The sequence below is a fragment of the Lissotriton vulgaris genome, chromosome 2_1 (genome assembly GCF_964263255.1).
Source record: "Lissotriton vulgaris chromosome 2_1, aLisVul1.2, whole genome shotgun sequence".
Lineage (NCBI taxonomy): Eukaryota > Metazoa > Chordata > Amphibia > Caudata > Salamandridae > Lissotriton > Lissotriton vulgaris.
In genome coordinates, this window is record NC_141687.1 from 1,420,069,618 (window position 1) to 1,420,085,503 (window position 15,886).

Sequence of the window (15,886 nt, forward strand, 5' to 3'; positions counted from 1 at the left end):
CATTGCAAGATTCTGCTATGTACCCACCCACTTGTGACACTTTCATGTGACGTTTCTAGCACACACCTCTGTGTTCACGCCTAGTTCACACCTTCTGATTACGTATTGCTAACACGTGTGTGCTCTTATCTTGTTTCTCTCAGCTGTTACGCCTATTGTATTGGTTTCCATTATATGATTTGAGTATAAAAGTTATGTATTGTCAATAAAGCATGGCTCTATCCCTTCCTGAACCCCAGTGGTGTCAGGAACCCGATATCCGGTTCAAGAACCATTCCTTTTTAAGGAATAAAACCCCTAAGAACTCTAACACCACGGACTCTGCGTCTTTCTTTCCGATTGAGTTATTTTATTTTTAGTACTTACCTGCATAGAAATTAGGACGGTAATTAAATATTTACCACACCACTCGGGGTGACATATGCAAAAACAACAGTTGATGGACAGAATGCAGAACAATGTCATACATTCACCCCAGTACAGAAATCTGGGCCTAAATCCATCATTTTTTTGCTCATCATGCCATTCCAGTGTGAACCCAGTCATATGCAAATCAGTCTTGACCCTATGCCCCAAGGGAACAGTCCAGCCCGAACTGCCAAGCCTATGTGGGAAGAGTATGCCCAGATGTGGGTCCCGTGCTCACTACGCCACTGGAGTCAAGCTATCCTGGCTGAAGACGGCTGATAGCCATAAACCGGTCCTAGGATGCTTGATTCCAGTCCAGGGAAGACATGTTTGGCAGTTCGGGCTGGACTGTTCCCATGAGGCACAGGGTCAAGACTGATTTGCATACGGCCATGTCTGAACTGGGGTGGCTAGGTGAGCAAAATAACGATGGATTAAACCCAGATCTGTGACTGGGGTGAAAGTTTTGCCATTGTGCAACATTCAGTCCATCATCTTGTGTGTTTTGCTGGTTTGTAAATACGAAGCATCCATGGTGGCACAAGGGTTTTGCAGGCTTGCACAGAGAAACTGACGCATCTCTACAAAGGCGTCAGTTTCGTGTAAAACTGCCCCTGTATTCTTATCGGTATTCCCTCAAAGGGCCATCCATTCGCCATCCTAATAGACCCCATAGTGTCTGAATGGGTCTGTGAGTGGCAGTGAGAGTGTATGAGTTGTTCTGTGCATGGGTGCATGAGTGCCTGAGTGGATTTTACTCATTTTCTGACCTTTATTTTACCTCGTTCTGCTTGTTTCTGGCCTCTATTTTGCCCCTGTCTGCTAGTTTCTGCCTCTATTTTGCCTCTTTTTTCTCAGTTCTGACCTTTATTTTGCCTTTTTCTTTTAGTTTCTGGCCTCTAACTTGCCTTTATCTGCTCTTTTCTGACCTTTATTTGACCTCTTTCTGCTTGTTTCTGATCTCTGTATTGCCTCTTTCTGCTCATTTCTGGCCTGTATTTTGCCTCTTTCTGCTTGTTTGTGATCTCTATTTTGCCTCTTTCTGCTTGTTTCCGACCTCTGTATTGCCTCTTTCTGCTCATTTCTGGCCTGTATTTTGACTCTTTCTGCTGGTTTGTGATCACTATTTTGCCTCTTTCTGCTTGTTTCCAACCGTTTTATTGCCTCTTTCTTCACATTTCTGACCTTTATTTTGCCTCTTTCAGCATGTTTCTGACCTCGAATTTGCATGTTTCTGCTCGTTGCTGATCTCTATTATGCCTTTTCTGTAGATTTCTTACCTTTATTTTGCCTCTTGCTACTGGGTTCTGACCTCTATTTTGTTTCTTTTTTGCTCTTTTCTCACATTTATTTTGTCTCTTTCTGCTCCCTTCTGACTTCTAGTCTGCCTCTTTCTGCTTGTTTGCACACTTATGTCCCTGAGGCCCAGACTTTTAAAATATTCATTTTAAATAGGGGAGGGGGCAAATGGCCACCTCCTCTCGAAGCTGATTTCGGCCTGAGAACCCCATCCCCTGGCTATTATAATATGGGGAGAAGGGATGCGCCCTCCCTTCCCTGGGCGGATTTCATCACATTGTACCCCATCCTACGGGGCCTGGACTTTTTTTTCTTTTTTTATTAGGGGTGGTAGGCGCACAGTCCCCCTCCTCAGTCCGATTTCACCCCAGGTATCCCCATCCCCCCTTTTCTGGACCAGCAGCTACCTTACCTTTCTGACAACTTTTGTGGTATTCCGTTCTGCGGTTCATGCTGTAGTTGTGTGTAAACACTCTATGGGAATTAACGTAGGGAAAACGTGTTTTGGGAACCCTGTTTCTCGGCCCGTGCTTGACGGATCACCATGAAACTCTCAAGACAGCAGCTGAAGAGAGTGTTATATTAGGTTTGAAAATGTTGCAAGCTTTGAAATGATGCCAAAGTTATTGACAAAAAAAAATTCTCTTCCTATGGAAACTAGGTCGTAACTATAACTACATAACGGCGACCACCAGTAGGTAATATATTTAAATGAATACATTTAGCATAATTAGAAAAAAATATCATGTAAAAAATAAATGATTAATTATGTTACACCATACCCCGTAAAAATGTCCCCAAACCTAATTTGTGCACACTGCACATTTTCCAGAAAAATTGAAGAAAAAATGGGAAAACCGAATGACCTCCTCAGTGGGCAAGGAAACTGTAAAGAGGAAAATCTTTCTTTGTGCAACGGGACTATAACCCCCTGACGTCCACTCTTACCTTCCTATCAGCCAGTCACCTACTGTCATATTTATCATCAACACCGCCTGGCTGAAAGACCCAGAGCAAGGCTTTGGAGGCATCATCTCCTCTGAGAGGCCCCTCGAACAAGACAGAACAAATAACAACAGAAATGCTGCTGTGATTTCAAATATATTGTTGTAATGAGACAGATATGAGCTAACAATATCAATGCCTGGCAAATCCTGACTACCAAAAACCAGTGATTTTAAGACTATAGGATTACCACGTGCCCAACCCAATCTTAATACACCCATGCATAATCACCCATTTCCATCAAACTTAAATCCTCCTCAGTATTTTACCTGACTACTTGTCATCTCACTACTTTTAACCCGTTTAGAGCGTCGAACGTTCAGCGCCCAGTGCTGAACGTTCGAATAACGGGTGGGGCCGTGTCGACCAACGGACGTGCGCAGCACTACCAAGGTAGTGCAAGCGACGACCGTTGGCCGACGGCTGCGCTTAAGGGGTTAAGTGACTGCCCATTTGATGTATCATTAATCTTTATTTTTACTGATTCTTCTCAGTGTCACATTTTTCTATAGGTCAGCCCTCCCACACCCATCCTAGGTATAGGATGGGTATTGTTATAAATTGCATTTCCCCTGTTTTTAAAACTATCTTTGTGTGCCCTCTCACTTGCACCTTAAATTGGGCCCCCCACCGCGCTTTTCGCGGATCTATCTCATTTTCTCTTCAGCCTTCGTGTTTGGCGCCGGGCGCCATCTTGGGGGTGGTGTGGAGCCAGTGTGCCACTTGTTTGAGCGCTCTAGCGCTCACTTGGAATACAGGTGAGCCCTACTTAAAGCTCGCCCCCTGCGTGCAGCGGTGACGCGCAGCGGTAGCGCCGGACTCTCGCCGGAGTCAAGCCAGAGTCCTGCCCGTCTGCGCCCGTCAGCGTCCCGGAGGCGGGCGGAGCGGCGGGTGGGACTCTACCATCAGGGATGTGTCCCCCTGTGACCACCGTTTTGCGCTATTCTCCTCGTGAACTTCGTTCTTACGATCCCCAGGGCTCCGGCTGTCGCACTGTTTTTCCCGGACGTCATCATGGGAAATCCCGTTGCCCGGGTTGTGGCTGGCGCCCGACCCGCTCGCTCCTTTCACGGCCGAGCAATAACACCCTTAGTGTGGGCTTCGGATGCATGCTATTAAACACCAGGTCAGCATGTAAACATGCGCAAGACATCTATGAGCTTCTAGATCTAGAGAAGCCACTATGCCTCATGCTTACTGAGACGTGGTGGGGTGACTCTTCCAACCCTGACGTCGCTATGGCAATCCCTCCTGATTATAACATCTACAGGAAGGATAGAGCCAAGGGTAGGGGTGGTGGAGTGGCGATAGTGGTCAAGAAAGGAACCCCTTGTGCGATCCTGCCAGCAACGGACATCCGAGGCTCGGAGACCCTAGCGTTCTCTATTAATCTATCGCCTCATCAATCCTTTAAGGGACTGCTCGTGTACAGGCCACCTGGTGCACCCGGTACTTTTTTTGAAGATCTGGATTCGGTGCTGGTGGAGTTGGCCCTGAAAGCTGAACATGTTATTGTGGCAGGTGATTTCAACTTTCGGATGGATGATCCATCCGACCCGGCTGCCATTAAACTCTCTGAGGTGCTGACCCCGCTGGGGCTGATCCCTTACCTTCAGGAGCCTACGCACGAGAAGGGGCACACCCTCGACCAGATATTCTCGTCCTCCCCTCTCGAGGGCATAGAGATTACTCCTGTCTTATGGTCAGACCACTTTCTTGCCAATTTTGTGATCAAGGGCATAGTCAAATCTGTGCCTATCTCGGCACATCAACAGGGTCGTGTCCACAGGGCAAACCACCGAGTGACCCCAGAGATGCTGGCCCAGGCTGCGGTGGTCCACCCCTGCCTCCTTTCAGGCGATCTTGACAGGGATCTGCAGACCATGCAGGACTGGCTTCTTGACAGGCTAAACGATCTTGCCCCGGAATTAACATCCTGCCCGACACCGAAACGGGTCTCCGCGCCCTGGTTTACCGCTGCACTGTCGGCTACGTGGCAGCAGTGCAAGGTAGCCGAAAGAGCCTGGCGGGCACAATATGATACTGCTGCCAAGGTGACCTACAAAACGGTGGTTAAGGCTTACTACCGGGACATCCGCCTGGAAAAAAAAGCTTATCTGGCCAGGAGAATAGAGGCTGCCTCCAACTCCTGCAAGGAGATTTTCTCCATTGTGAGAGAATTTACCTCCCCTTGGTCTAACACCTCGGACGAAAAACCTTCAGGTACCTGGGCTACGGACCTTGCTGATTTCTTCACGAGCAAGATCCAACGCATTCAGGAGTCATTCCTGGTACCAGTGTCTGCGGGCCAGACTGAACCTGACAACATCATATCGCCACAGGCCGGGCCAGGGGTGACGCTGAGTGTGTTTCCTCCACTCTCTGCTTCCGACTCCCTGGCTCTAATGGGAAACTTAAAATCGGGTTCACCCCTTGACCCATGCCCTGCTAAATTTCTAGCGAAAGTCGCGGAGGTGATCAACCCGCTGGCTAACCCGCTGTTAAATCTTTCGCTGAGGCTTGGTGTGGTCCCACAAGCCTGGAAACAGGCGATGGTGATCCCCTTGTTCAAAAAGCCTGGTTTAGATCCGAAGGCCCCTGTTAATTATAGGCCCATCTCTCTGCTGCCGGCTCTCACGAAGATTCTGGAAAAGCACGTTCAAGGCGTGCTTTCCAATTTTCTTGAATCTAATGAGATCCTGCACGCCACCCAATCGGGCTTTCGTCCCCATCTCAGCACAGAGACTGCGCTCCTTGAGGTCTCGGAAACCATTAAAGGGGTTCTGGACTCTGGGGGCAAAGTCATGCTGGTGATGTTAGACCTGTCGGCGGCGTTCGACACCGTTCCCCATGATGGTCTTCTCGCTAGACTCTTCGAGATAGGTCTATGGGGGACGGTGTTCGACTGGTTTTCCTCCTTTCTAGCCGGCCGCCGGCAAAGGATCTGGGCTCCGCCTGATTCCGCCGCGATGCCGCCTCTGGGAGTCGGGGTCCCTCAGGGCTCCATCCTGAGCCCGACCCTCTTCAACATCATTATGACCCCATTGGCGGCGTTGGTGGAGTCGCATGGCGCCCAGATCGTATCCTACGCGGATGACACCCAGCTCCTCTTTTCTTGTAAAAGAGGAGGTGACTTTGATGGGGAGAGTATTCGGGATTGCCTTGGGGCTGTGTTTCATTGGTTCCATCTGAACAGCCTCAAGTGCAATTCCGACAAGTCCGAGGTGCTTTTCTTTGGGTGTGACACAGAGCCAGACTGGCAGACCTGGTGGCCAATGAATATGTTCCCTCCATCTTGTTCCTCTCAGGTTGCTAAAAATCTGGGGGTTAAGATGGATAACAGGCTAACCTTGAAATCCCAGATCCTGGGGGTGGCGGGCACCTGCTTTGGCATCCTTAGGATGCTGCGGAGGTTTCTTCCCCTGCTATCCGAGGAACATAGGACGCTGACAGTCCAGGCTCTGATTGGGTCCAGGTTGGATTATTCCAACATTCTTTACCTGGGCCTTCCAGAGTACTTGCTACAGCGGCTTCAAGTGGTGCAGAACGCCGCTGCCAGGGCAATTTTTGGTCTTAATAGGCGTTCCAGTGCCTCGGGCCTGTTGGCAACTTTGCACTGGCTTCCCATCCGCAAGCGGATCGCCTTTAAGGCATTGACCCTGGCCTATAAAGCTCTTCACAAGGGGGGAGCTAAGTACCTCCAAAAGAGACTGGTCTTTTATCAACCGACCAGGTCTCTGAGGTCGGAATCCCTGTACCTGGCTGCTGTCCCACGGGTTAAGAAAGCGCGCCTCGGTGGCCGCTCTTTTGGACTGCTGGCACCACAGTTGTGGAACTCTCTGCCGCTGGCTCTGCGGGGAGCCACTAGCCTGCTGGCTTTTAGGAAGGGCCTTAAAACTTGGCTGTTTACTCCGTAGCCTGTCTTTTGTAAATTTTCTGGCTGATTCTTCTTCTTTTTTATCTGGTGTTATGTTAGTATGTCGCAGTTTCCTTTCTTTCTCCTATAAAGCGCCGGGACACTCTTTTTGAGTAGCCGAGCGCTATAGAAAAGATTAAATAACATAACATAACATAACATAACAGGTACCCTGGCACCCCCAACAACTCTTTCCAAAAACATAATCTTTTTTCCTCCTGTTGCTGATATTAGGCGGGCCGCACATAACAAAATTGTTGATTCACGTCTGTGTTGATTAATCGCTACAGACTCTGCCAGAAGCTGGATCCCTTCCATCCACATTGCTTGCTGTATTCCTATCTGGCTGTGAAATTCACACAGCTCTGTGTGAAACCACCACCTGCACCTTGTAAACCCTCTACCTCACTTGGTCTCCACTGTGGTCCAGTCCTGTTTCTCATTTCAATACTCATCACTTGCCAGCACCAAAAGATCATTCTATTCCACTTCCCGCAGTACCTTCAGTGCTGTTGCCACCACCTTGGAACTGTCATTCGTCTAGCTCACTTGCCTGTATTGCTAACCATACAAAATCATTAATTGTCCCCTCAGTGCACAGGGAAAATCCAATGAGGAAGTCTTAACCAGTGCACCAGCCCATAATGAAATTAAACCGTTCATCACCAACCTATCATGGTACCACTCACCTGAAAGGCCTCACAGTGAGATCTCAAAGCCTCATGTTTCAACGAGACCCCTTGATCCACAGTAAAACAATAGTCTCAAACATATTAAAATGATAGATTATTTGTGGCAGTGAGATGAACTTGCATATTCGAATTAAAAGAGGGGGAGTTCAACTTGCATATTTGATTTAAATGTAAATATCCAAAATGGAGAGCCTTCCAAAGGAGCATTCTCATTAACAAGAAAATATAGTATTTTTATCAAATCAATCGTCAAAGGCAACATAGTAAATATTGAGAAAAAGGGATTGCAAGTCAACTTCTGTTTAATATTTACAAATTATTTTTGTTTTCACTCATTTGTGAATAAAGAAAGATGATAACATAGACACCGTCATCTTTATGCAAGCTGGCTCAGCAGATGGACCATTGAATTTTTTTAAGTGGTTGGACTAGTGACAAGTTCCTAGCTGAGTCACAAAGACATGCTCCATCTGGTGCGTGTAATTTCTGTTGCTAAAATATGCAGCACATCACGATGAGAGCAAAACAGATGCCACAATGTAGCTATGACATTATACAGGGTGTACCTACGTTCCCCCCCCTTTCTAGGAGCAGATGAAATAAATCCTAAGTAATGAAATAGTAGTTGAGTCACATTGTGAGCCTCACAAGAGTACACATTTGTCACTGTGGTATGCAAATGACATAACATTGCTTAACTATTGATCACATTTGCACACAATGGACCAGACTAAAATGAATAAGGGACTTATTACTCAGGACTGCTGTACTCGTGGTGGCGGTCTGATCAACTCCGCACTGCGGGTCTGACTACAATGTCTTGAGTGTGGCAATCGGACTGCCACTAGACAGCCAGCTCCACAGGGATCACAGATGCAGCTGGGCTGGCGGTCTGCAACAGGCCTAAATATACTGGCTTAACCCTCCATGAAAAGGGTGGCAGAGACGCAATGAAGTGGGCCCTAACAGGGCCCCTTGCTGCATCTTGGGGGGGGGCATGCATGCAGCCCACATCGTGCAGAAACGTGCTGCAGGTGCTGCCACTACAGCTGTCTGCTGTGAAGACTGTTCTATGGTCTGACACAGCCGCCGCTGTGAGACCGCCGCAGGGCCGCCCTCCCACCCTGGATTTAACTCTAAATCTGGTGGGCGGGCGCACCACAGTCAGAGCTGTGGCTGTGCCACAGAAGGACCACCAAAGTCATAATAAGGCCCTTAATCTGGTGTTCATTTGTGGCAATTTCAGCATATAAAAGGGAAAAAAGAGTAAAACTTCTGTTATTTATCATTCTGAGAGTCAACTCGCTAGCCAAAAGTTAACATCTGGGTTGCTATTCTATATTGTGTTGTTTGGGATACAGATCATCAGACAAAGGGGCCGATTCCAATGTCGGATGGACTCAGGCCTGTCCGACATCGGTCAGGAGCCGAAACCAACTGACCTGCTGTCATCAGTAACGGCCCTGCTAGTACGATGCGACCGAACAGAGTTCAGTCGCACTCGTATATTTCCCAATGCAAGCATGCATTCCAAACGGAATGCATGCTTGCATTGTGAAAAGCAAGGGTGCAGTTCATCCCTGCACCATGTGTCCGGCACCCCAAGGTACCTGCCAACGGGTGCAGGGATCCACAGAGGGGCACCACCCTTAGGCTGCCATTCGGCAGCCTCGCATCTATGGAGGCCCTACTGGTGGTCCCCAAAGACAGTTTCCAACTTCTTTTTCGTGCCGGAAAAAATGGCACAAAAAGGCAGTGAAAAACTGCCATCGTACTTCCTCGGTCGCAAAGAGGTGCCCGGGGGAGTACCGAGGGATTTCCGGGGCGGACGGGCTCTCCGAGCCCGTCTTCCACAATCCGGAAATCCGAGTCGGATTTCTTTCCGACTGAGCCCATCAGAATGGCTCGGTTGGAAAAGAATTCGTGCGACACGTTCCGGTTCGGTCGAAAGTGCTCCGACCATCGTTCAGAGCCCTTCTGACCGAAATCGGAATCGGCCCCTAAATGTTAAGATTTCTATTTGTCATCTTGTTGTTAATTTTGGGATACAAGTCATCAGGCAAAAATATTGTTTTCTATTGTTCCTCTTTTGATGCTTTTAGTACGAAAATCACAATGTAGAAATAAGTTGTTTATGTTCTGTGGATTAATTGATGTCTTTTAGAATTTCCCTTTTATAAATTATTATTAATCGTCACAAACTCTGCACCTAACTTTGAACAGGAATAGTTAGACATTTGTTTTCATGCAGGAGGTAACAGATAATATTTCTAGAAGATGACCTTCTAGGTATCACTTAATTGGCTTCCAGATACTTTTCTATCTAAGGGAAGCTCTCTTTTTTGTGTAAATCAGCAATTAGGTGAATATCCAAATGTCATTACAAGCCCATTCTTGTATAAATAATGATGACTGCATCATCAGCATATAATAGAGTTGAAATTCTGTGGCAAGTAAGCCAGGAGGAAAGTGTGTCTGGAGAGTTCCAGGGGGGCCAGCAAAGTGATAAATTGTAAGTAAATTTCCCAGTTTTAGACTAAACAACATTGGAGCTCGAACACACCATTATCTGGGTTCATTCCTAAAAATGATTTCCTAGAGTATCATTGCAAACTCTATTGAAAGTGTCTTTGAAATGCCACTGTCAACTCTATTAAAAGTGTCATTTACATGCCTGAGTAGCGCAATCACCAATTAGCTCCATGCATCGGAAACTCCCAGGTCATATGATTCGTAATCACCTATGGTGTTCCGTTGAACTATCTGGTCTAATCTGTCCTGCTCAACGAGAAGCAAATCTGTTTACTTAACCAACACAATCAAATTCCTCAAGATCGATTCGACAAATACGTTCCAGGACAATCTACTAGATACATTAAAAAAAAATGCACCTGTCCAGGGTCGTATCAGGGACCCATTGTACATATTCATATTCCAATACTGCCTTTTAAAAGTCTAAGACCAGATTCAAACTCAGGATGTGATTATGCCCCAGAATTAGAAGGTCGATCACCAATGATATGCAATGGTCAACAGGGAATCCTAGGTGCCCTTCTAGTTTCGTGTGCTTCAAGATTTCAACTACTCAAAAATCGGTCTAAAAGTCTCTTTAGTCAAAGTACATCCTTTACTAAAAATATATAGGCTCCCACAAAATGATTTGATTCACCAAAATGCTCTCCAATAAACATGTCAACTACTTTTGTTAACTAGCTTAATGCCCGTCCATTTGTAATTTTGAGGATTCCTTAGCTATTCATTGAAAAAGGTATGTCCACCAAAATCATTAACAATTCCAACAATACAGCTAAAGTTTTTCAAATTTTTTTTTTTGTTGATTCGTCACCTTTTATATGAATACTTCCGTAATGGATATAATACGCACCAAAATACAACATACTGGTGGTCCATCTTAATTTGCTTACTGTCCTAATTTTATACATTACTGCCTGATTTATACTTTTAGAACATTATGTACAAAAGGTGTTGTAATTACAAAGCCAGTGAAACTGATTTTGTGAACACAAAGGGCCCATTAGGATGGCGGGCAGATTGTCCCCGCTGGGCCAGCGGTGGTCACCGCCATTCTGGCGGGGGCAATCCGCCTACCATCCCCGTTGAAAAGACCCCCCGCCATATTAATATGGCTGGGGGGTCCGCGGCAGACGGAAAGACCGTCTGCCGCATTTCCGCCCAGGTAGACTTGCGACCGGGCCGAAAAGGCTGCATTATGGTGGCGATGTCTGTTTAACACCGCCAGCCATATTACAATAGGCATTTAGGAATGCCTTTCCTTTGCGGCATTGCTGCCACGGAAAGGCATGCGGAGTCTGCCATGTTGTGCATGGAAGTGCACAACATGCCTCCCTAACATTGTGACGGGCAGGGCTGAGTGCACGGCCCACCGCAATGTTAGGGATGGAGGATGCGCCCGCCACTGCGGCGGGCGCATCCTAATAGCACCCACGGGACCCCCGCCCTTATGGCGGGCAGTCCATTTTCACGACGGGAATGCATCCTAATGGGGCCAAAGTATTAATTTGAAGTGTAAAAGGTACATTGTGATTCCTAAACCAGTGCAACTGACTTTGGAAAGGCAAAGTCGGATTTTTCAATGGACAAAAGATGATTACAATTCATAATTGACATTACAAATCATTAATGTAGCCATTGCAAACTCTTGTGAGCCACAAGTGAATGGGGGCATCCAAGGGGCATCCTTCCTCCCCTTGCGATTCATTAGGAAATGCATGATTTTTTGTGATTCGTTTTTGCAAATACAAAGCATGGCATGGTTAGATCCTGCCAAGGACAGGATTTAACCATTCACAAAATGGAAGGTGTGGCAGTTTGTCCGCTTACGCTCTGTTGTGCAGGTTTCAGCCATCAGGAGAGGCAGGAACTGGTCCAATGTTTTTCATCCACTCCTAGGTGTTGATTCCACAAAGGGCCACTGAGGAACTGTGAACCCTGTATCATTGGAGGAAAGAGGTACATAGGAGGCACCCTCTGAATGCAAATATAGAGATGACTATCTACTGTCAAATGAAGGCCTCCCTCCCAGCATTTGTTACTATTCAGATACTTATATATTTATGAGGTGGGTGGAGTATGACTGTTTGCTGAAAAATAATTTGGGATGTGAAGGTTTTGAGTAAATGGTCTCTTCACTATTCAAGAAATGGTGCTGTGGCCTACCACTTTTGAGCATTGTGCCATAATATTGGGTCTTCTTAAAAACGGATAAGGCATTTTTATTATTTTCAGCCTTAATTTTGTCAATGACAAAGGAAAGCTCATACTTATAAAATATTGATGCAACTGGACAGTTAGATGATACCCTAGAATCCAACATGAAGAAAGCACAACTTTTTATTGGTTTATCTGGAGCCACTGGTATCAGAGACATGTTGTATATATTTAGAACCCACTTTTAAAAAATCACAGAGTGTTATTCAAAAGGAATATGGATGGAAAAGCACCTATGTTGCTCGCATCTAAAATTCCTAAAATAACGCTAGGCAGTTGTAGGTGTCCATCTTCAGCTGCCTTCTAGCATTACTATGAACATAGGGTCTTAGGCATGAAAAAATTGTGATTTGCAAATGAGTCGCAAACTGGTTTGCGACTGCTAACTTGGTAAGTTGCTATGCATATAAAACTTTTAGATATGGAATTCGTAATATTGCACAACAAAGAGTTTTTTTACCAATTCCTAATTTAGCAACATTATTTGTTAACGGATCACTATTTGTGATTTGCCTGTCATATGTACAAGCAATTCTCAATTGGTGAATATTGGCGAAATTACCTTATAGCACTTGCAAATCACCATCAAATAGAAGCAGATGGGAACCAGGTGCAAACTATAAAAAGAGGTCAGGAATGGATCAGTCTATTTCACAATGGCTCTGTTGCTGTGGTAATGAAAAGGCATACTTTGGATGGGCTGCATGTGAGAAGAAGGGGACAAGAGAGGGCTTTTAGAGTCAGTGTTATACTCTTTGACAAAACAGAGGTGACCTAACCTGGGAGAGAATGTGGCCTTATGGCTAGGGTGGCCGACCTCGACACTGGGGAACCGGTTTCAAGTCTCGGCAGGGACGCTCAACATCCTAGGAGTCTGGGCAAATCACTTAATCTCCCCATGGCTAACAAAAATGGATGTGTCCTTGTGTAACACAACTGGTGCTACTGTGGAGCGATCTGATACCTGAAACCTTCAGGTCAAGTTTGTGCTATATAAAACTCTGGATAAAAAAAAGAACAACGGAGGGGATATATAGCAAATAAAAGGCTCAGAAGCCTGGCTATTTTAGACCTCAAAAATGAGACTGACACTTTATTAAGGACCATTCCAACTCCTATAAAGGTCTTGTGTTCCTTACACCTCTTGGCATCTGGCAGCTCTCAGCATATTTTATCTGTGGCAGGAGCAGCATCTCAGAGTGTACTCTCTATGGTATTTAATAACTTTCAAGTAGCAATGTTACTTAACATCAATGAATCAAAGAGAATTAGCTACTTGGTAGAAGTTCCTAGTGTGTGTTTGTTTCAAATGAAAAAACGTTTGTTTATTAAGAAGACCCTCACCCACCAAACTAATTGGTGGCATGATTCATCATTGGGTCCCACCCAAGGCACTGAGTGTACCTTGGGTGTGCTTCAATGCCTGATTACAGCGGGGCAGGTTTAGAGTGTGCAATGAAGGTAAGTTGCATGTGAATTAAAAAACTGTCCGCAGTGTCCCAGAATTCAAAAGCCTATTTTAATGTTGGCCCCTAGGCTGTGGTTAAAAACTGAGAAGTGGATATCAATGGAGGTGATTAAAGACTCTGGTTTCCAGTGTGGTCGACATGTTTCCGCCTGGTCTCAGTATTAAACTGGCTTTCATCAGGACCTATGTGTGTGAATTTAAAAGAGTGGTCTAAATTAAAGGTTTAATACCAACTATGTGGCGCACACGCTAAGGTGCGATATGTGGTAGAGGATGGTTTTCTCTAGTGGCTCATTTCCTGTAGGGGAAAAAAGACAAACAAATAAACAAACACATACAATTCTGGCTTCTTTTAGACATATAATTATATATCATTCATGTGATTCCAGAGCGTTGTGTCCGTGCGCTATACGGAAAGAACGTAGTGAGAACGGAAGGTGGCGATTTGTGCTTTATGATTTAAAGAAAGACGCCTTGTAATATGTGCTATCTGGTGGTAACAAATAGCGCTTGCGAGATATATAAAGAAAGATGCCAATGAGCAGTAATTCTTACTCTGGGTACAGAGCTAGACTATTGATGTGTAAATATCGATGTACAGAACTATCGAGGTAGAAATATCGTGAAATAGAAATATCGATAGAAAAAATATTGTGGTCAAGAATATCGATTGTTAGGTAAGTGATATCGATTGCAAAAATATCGAAGTGTTATATATCGTTTATAAAATTATAGTTGTAAAAAATATCAAATTATTATTAATGGTATGTATTTTAGTATTTTGTATGTGAATTGTTTGTAATTTTAGTATATGTGTTAAAATGTTAGTAGTTAATATTTTTTCTTTAAATACAATATGCATTTTAGTTCCGTAGTGGGTTGTGGGTTTATAGGGGTTTAGGGTGGGAAGTAATTTAATTTTAAAAATTGTATTTATTATTTATAGTAGTTAGTAATTTTTTTTAATTTAATTTTGCATTTTTAGTTCTGTAGCGGGTTCTGGGTTTATAGGGGAATAAGATGGGAAGTAATTTATTATATGAAATGTACTTAGTAATTTATATTTATTCACAATTGTATATTTGTGATGTTATTGAGTTGAATGTGTACACTAATGTATTCATTATTTTTTGATAACTAGTTGTTAAGTAATTTAAATTAATTCATTATTAATTAATTATGGTAATTTTTTAATTCATTTTAGGTGTGTTGTGGTGTTTATAGGTGGGCAGGGTGGGAAGTAATGTATTTTTTATTGATAAATTGTTAATTATTTGTTAATTAAATTGTAATTAGTAATTTTAATTGCATAACAAATTTTAGGTGTGTGTTGTGGAAATTATAATGTTAAACAATGCGTAATTAATGAATGTTTTTTTAAACAATAATATATTTTAATTTAATATTATCTATGTTAATATTGAAAATGCAGTTGAATTTTTTTTTATTTTTTTTATTGGTGTGGTATCTAGCACTTTCCTACTGTTGCACTCACTGGACTGGGAATAGTAATTTGTACCCCTCCTCTATCCAACACTTTCCCTACTGTTGCACTCACTGGAGTGGGAATAGTAATTTTTACCCCTCTGCCATCCAACACTTTCCCTACTATTGCACTCACTGGAGTGGGAAAAGTGATTTTTACCCCTCCACTATGCAACACTTTCTTTGCTTTTGCACCCACTGGAGTGGGAATAGTAATTTTTACCCCTCGGCTATCCAGCACTTTCCCTGCTGTTGCACTCACTGGAGTGGGAATGGTAATCTTTTGCCCCTCCGCTATCCAACATTTTCCCTGCTATTGTAATTATTGCGTTGTGAAATGTATGTTTTTTGTTTTTAATAGTTTAATGTGTTAATTAATTATAGGATGTTTAATTTTATTTTAAATTATTGATATATGTATATATTTCATGTTTATATAATTTAAAAATTTATAAATTAAATAAAGATATTAGTTTATAAAATGTATATGAGTAAATATATGTATATGTACAGATTTTTGTGTGTTTAAATTTTTTTAATTAAGGTTATTTGTCATATTTAATCAAAATATATATTAAATGTAATTTAGTTTGTTAAAACTATTAATATTATTTAATATATTTTGTTTAAGTTATTTATATTTTTTAAGTCAATATTTTTTGCATCTACATTTTTTGACTTCGATATTTTTGATTCGATATTATTTTACTTACCTGTTTAAGTATGGGGAATCAATATTTATGTAATCGATAATTTTACACCGATATATTTGTAAACTATATTTTTTAAATCGATATTGAAACATGGAACCTTACTCTGAGTCTTTCAGGAATGCGCCCCATGAGTTATGTTGGGGTCCGACCT